This window comes from Lissotriton helveticus, chromosome 7, assembly GCF_964261635.1.
Source record: "Lissotriton helveticus chromosome 7, aLisHel1.1, whole genome shotgun sequence".
Lineage (NCBI taxonomy): Eukaryota > Metazoa > Chordata > Amphibia > Caudata > Salamandridae > Lissotriton > Lissotriton helveticus.
Window position 1 is genome coordinate 1461314317 of NC_136068.1, and position 6000 is coordinate 1461320316.

Genomic DNA, 6000 nt, shown 5'->3' on the forward strand with positions numbered 1-6000 from the left:
CCTCTACCATCGGACTTCTGGCCCCCTGATTTCCAAGGAACTGACTCCCCTGCTGAGTCAGTACGTAATCTGGGTGTAATGTTCAGCTCTAACTTACAACTAGAGGTAGCAGTGAACAAAACAGTAGCCACTTGTATGGCACTGCTCTGCTCGCTGCGGAAGATTCTACCCTTGCTTCCTTCTCATGCCAGACCAGAAGTAGTGCGAAGCATTATATTAAGCCGTCTCGACTACTGCAACGCACTGCTTTTGGGGGCACCTGTCACTTTACTGGGGAAACTACAACGTGTGCAGAACTTTGCTGCAAAACTTGCACTGTCACGCCGCCGTCTGGACTCTTCTGCTGAGGCGCTCAAAGACTTGCACTGGCTGCCAGTTCTGCAGCGTATTGATTTTAAAGCCCTGTGTTTGGTGTTTCGGGCTCTTCATGGTCAAGACCCACTCCCACTGCAGAATCTCTTTTCCTGGTACATTCCAGGCAGACCACTTCGGTCAGCCTCTGCCTACTTGGTATCAGTTCCTAAGATCAGGCGCTCCAGGATGGGAGGTCGGGCTTTCAGGTTTACCGCAGCAAATCTGTGGAACTCTCTCCCTCTCGACCTGAGGTCAATGACTGATCTTTCCTCCTTTAAGAAAAACCTGAAAACCCACTTATTTCCCAGAATACTGCACTAGATTTTTTTTCGGAGGCTGGTAACATCTTGTATGTCATGATTATCTGAGCGCCAGGATGCCCGTTGGGTGACAGCAAGCGCTATACAAAAATATCTATACATACATACATACATACATACCTCAACCAAAAACCTCCCCATCCCCTACACACCGGCTCGCCACCAGCCTCCTCCCCCACGCCGCGGGACACACCCCCTCCTGACCGCCTGGGCCCAACACCACCCAAGTCCCCACCCCCTGTTGGTCCGTCTTAGAGCGACGCAAGTGCACCGCCACCTCCCGCGCTCGCAATTCCACATCCTCCCACAACACCCCCTGCCCCCCTCTCTCGCCCACCAACTCCGACACTCGGAACGCTCCAAAAAACAGCCAGGACATCAGGGTGGAAAACAACACTGTCTCGCCCCCATCCTTACACACCGCTGGCAACGCACCAATGACCCCCTCCAGTAAAACCACCGTGATGGGTCGCCGCAACAGCACTTTTGCACCCCTCTCCCACCCCTCCAGCAATTGGGTCCCCAGTTCCCCCGCCGACGGGGGGTACCCCCACCACAGCTTCCCCATGAACGCCACCGGCGACAGCTTGCCCGCAATCGTCACCTGCGACAAACCCTTGGCCATAAGCGCCAACAGGAACCTCACAACCTGCTCCTCGTGCTGCCACCGGTCCCCTCACCTTACCGTGCCAGACAGAAGGAATTCCTCCCAGGCTTGCTCATATGCCTTCCAAGTAGAGACTGCTACCGACGCCTTCACAAGCTGAAAGACCCGGCCTCGCCCACCGACCACAGGGACCGGCGTCTTGACTTCTTCCGCTGCCGTGGCTAGCCCATGGAATCTCTGCCACTGTGAACGAGACAAAACATCCACAATGTCATTGTCCACCCCGGGGACGTGGCGCGCATGAAACAGGATGTCATTCTCCAAACAACGCAGCACAAACACCCTCATCAACTTCAGCACCTACGGGTCCCGTGCCGACTGTCTGTTCACAACCTGCACGACGGACATGTTGTCCACCCGAAACAACACTCGCTTGTGCGCCATCTCCGCCGACCATACCGACACCGCCACCACCACGGAAACAATTCCAAAAAGGCAATGCTCCGCCCCCCGCTTGCCACTGCGCCGGCCACTACTCCGCGCACCATTTTCCATCCCAGTACAGACCGAAACCACCGCCGCCCGCGCATCAGAGTACAGGGTGACGTCCCACTCCCAGTCCTCCGCCGGTGCCATGGGCACCCCCTGGAAATGTCCCAGGAACGCTTACCACATGCACAGATCCTTCTTCATCCCCACCGACAGGCGCACATGGTAATGAGGTAAGGTCAAACCGGACAACGCCAAACCCAACCGCCGGCAGAACGTTCGGCACGCCCGTACCTCTCGACAAGCAAAATTCAGATGCCCCAACAACACCTGCACCTCCCGCACCGTCACTTCCTCTTTGCCAGCATTCCATCCACTAAGGCCAACATAGCCGACCTCTTATCCTCCGGTAGGCGTGCTTCCATGGCGACCGAGTCGAGCTCAATACCGAGAAAGGACAACACCGTACTGGGACCGTGCGTCTTCTCTGGCGCCAGGGGAACACCAAAATCCCCCATCAGCCTGGCCAAACCGTCCAGCTGCCGCTGGCAGTCCGCCGCACCCGGCCGCCCCACCAGGAAAAAGTCATCCAGGTAGTGCATCACTGACTCCGAACCTGTGCGCCTGGAAAAAACCCACTGCAGGAAGGAACTGAAGCGCTCAAACAACGCACACGAGATGGAGCACCCCATAGGCAGCACCTTGCCCACGAAAATGAGACCATCAAACTGAATCACCAGTAACTGGTGATCTGCTGGGTGGACCGGGAGTAATCGGAAAGCCGACTTGACATCACATTTTGCCATCAGAGTGCCCCTCCCCGCCGCTGACACGAGCATCCGCGCCACATCAACCGACGAGTAGTTTACCGATGACAAGTCTGCTGAAATGTAGTCGTTCACCCACTCCCCCTCCGGCCAAGACAGGTGTTGTATCAGCCGGAATTGCCCCGCCTCCTTCTTGGGCAACACCCCAATGGGGGAGATGATCAAGCCCGGCAGCGGTGGCTCCGAGAAGGGGCCCGCCATCCTGCCCTCCCTGACCTCCTTGAACAGCTTCTCCCGCACGATGTCCTTGTGCGCATTCACTGACTTCAGATTGTCCGCCCAGCGAGGAATCCGGGGGTCCTCATAGCCCAACCGAAAGCACTCCCGAAAACCGCGCCGCAGCACCGCAGCATCCTCCGCCCGCGGATATGCCGCCAACCAGGGCTCCATCCGCTCTAGCTTAACCGGCGTACAAGCCTTTCCCAAAGCTCCGGCTCCACCTCTCTGCCTCCCCCCCGCCCGCCATCTTGCCCCCCCTAGATTGTGCACTTCCTTGGGCAGACTGCTGCCCCGGGGGGCCCCCGACCCCCCAGCAACGCACCACTGGGTGACGCCGCCTGCATTTTGAGCACTCGTGCCGGAAACGGCACACCGACCGCCCGCACGTTCCTTTATTGAAGTCCCAGCAAGCCCCGACCGTGGCCTGGCCGCTAGACTCACCCTGCCCCACCCCCCCACAGGTGGGGCGGGCCGCAAAGGGGGTCGGCACCAGTGGCAAACCGCTGGCATTATTGATGGTGTGGCCGAACTTGGCCCCGCCCTTCGTCTGCTGGTATAAGTCCGAGTCCAGCTCCCCCCATTGCGCCTCCAGGTCGGCTGCCATGTGCGCCCGGAAATCCTCGTCATAGTGTGACCACGCGAACCCGCCGTAGGTCACCTGTGCTCTCCGCAGCACATCCATGTATTTGAAAAGCGTGACTGACCGATCCGGAAACTTCTCACAATACACACTTGCGTATATGAGGAAAGCCGCCGACCAGTTGTCCAGCATCAGGGGCACCTTCGGACGTCTAGCCAATTCCTCCTCCTCCTCCTTAGACCCCTCCTTTGACGTCAACTCCCTGTGCAGTAGCTTCAGGATGTCGATGTACTCCCCTTTCCATATCTTCTCCTTCGTCGCTAGCGAAAGGTGCGCTCCCAGCGGCTTAGTCAGCTCCATGTACGGCAACTTACGCACCGGCACAACACAACTCTCCTTCCCCCCTCCCGTCGTGTCTTTTGTGCCGACTGCCACTGACCTGCCAAACACGCCTGATCGGTCGCCACCAACCGCCGCGCCGTCTGTACCTACTCATGCGTCCTGCACGTACTACCTACCTCTCACTAGCCGCCACCCGTCTTTCCCCCCTGAACCTGTCCCCACCGAAACCTGCACGCAGCGCCGCTTGCCACTCCCCGCTCCGTTTCCCACCTTACCTGGCATCAAGGTCGGCGTCCTCACCGGATCCCGCTGCCTAACCAGAGGAGCTGAGGGGGCCGTCCCTCTGGGCGCGTCCTGCCGTGCCGGCAACTGTAACACACTGCCAACAAAATTACTCACCCCCCTCCTCCCGGATCTCCCCCTCCTCCTCAGACTCCCCGTCGCCACCATCCACGCACCCACGGCCACCCCCAAGGGGTTCCTGGTGGCTCAACCTCGCCTTCTCCCTACACACCCGCATCAAGTCAACCAAATCCACTCCCCCCTTGCCCATCTGCCACACTCGCACCAAAAGAAGAAGTATGCGCATCCACAAGCATCCCTCTGCCCCCGGCGGCCGTAGCAACCCTTCGGGGGGGGGCGGCGGAGACATCTCCCGCATCCGTCCGTTGCGGTCACCTGCCAGGTCCCTCGCTGGAGCTCGACTGCCCGTACTAGGCAGAGTCGGCCCATCCTCTCGGTGGTGCGGAGCAGCATGCTGCTCACCCGAGCGCCTCGCTAACAGCTCCTGCCAAGGACAAAAGGTGGAGTCTAGCATGCCGGGGTGGAAAAACCCGCACTCCCCCCCACGCACCCCCCTCCCCACGCCATACCACCCCCCCATCCCCACGGTGCCCCCCGCCCCCATCCCGCCGAGTGACCACCTCGCCGCGCCGGGATCCCCACGCCCACATGACCCCATCCCCCCTCCCAGTCCCAGCCCACCGGCCCACCCACCCCCCAACTAGGCCCCACACCCCCCGTGCCCACGCCAGCTCCCCCTGCCACTCCCCCGTCTCCCCACCCTTCTCCGCCACTCCCCCCTGGAACACCACCCCCGCACCTCCCGGCCTGGCTCCTCCCACCACCCCTCCCCATCAGCGCCCGCCCCGGCGACGGAGACCTGCTCGGGCCCACTACGCCCCCTCCCTCCTCTGATGAAGACGACCCACAGTCCAGCTCGGTGTCCCCACCCTCCCCCCTCCACCCACCCACCACCCACCTCCTCCGGCTCAGACTCCTCAATTAACCGCGGGGAGCCGCCCCCCCCAACGTCCTCCTTCCCCCCCGCCTAGGACCCCCCCTGCTCCTCCCGGGGGACCACTACTTCTCCCTCAGCGCCCGACCCCCCACCAGCTGCCCCAGCACCTCCCCCTGCCCCCAGTACCATGCCGCCACCTACCACACCCCACTCCACCGCCATCTCCTGACCCCCAGGGCCCGCATCCCCCCCTTTACCCTCCCACCCCTGGATCCAAATATTGGGCCATCCTCTCTCCCCCGGTCCCCCCAGAAGCCTCCCCCCTCCCTCCCGCCCCTCCACAAAAACAAGTGCCTTCTTTGGGCCCCCTCGCCTGTTCCCTCAGCCCCTCCTCGTGCCTTCTTCCGCCACGCATCCTTACCACGTGCCCCCCCGCCCCTGGCTCCTCCGCTCCCCCCTCCCGCTACTTGGAGCCAGCCACGGTCGAGACCGCGGCGGCTCACAGGCCAGTACCGCTGCTGCGGCGCCGTTGGCAGCGTGCCGCGGCGGCCTTACCTTGAGATCGGGCCGCGGCCCGCCTCTCCCAGAAGCTGCAGCGCCTCGGTCACCCTGGGGTCCTTCAGCGCCACCATCCCCACACGAAAACCGTCGCACTTCGCTCCGCTACCGCCAATAACCGAGCACTGGCACTAGCCTCCCACGCCCGCCGTGACACACCTCAGGCCCACCCGTACAAAAACTCGAGCCTCTGGTGCTGCGAGAGGCCCCCCCCCCGCAGCTTGAGGACACATCGAGTATCACCAGTCAGTGATAGCCGCACGGGGGGAGAAGGAGAGCCACGCCCTTGCCACCCTCCCCCTCGCATGCCCCACTCGCCCTCCAACTCAGCACAACTCCCAAGTGGTGGCGGCATCCCAGAGGGCCCAAGCCATTGTGATGCTGCCCCCCCTCCTGCTAAATGCTTTGCGATTGGTGGTGTGCTGCACGGCCTGTTCCCAGGGCCGAAGGTCCTCCGTATCAGG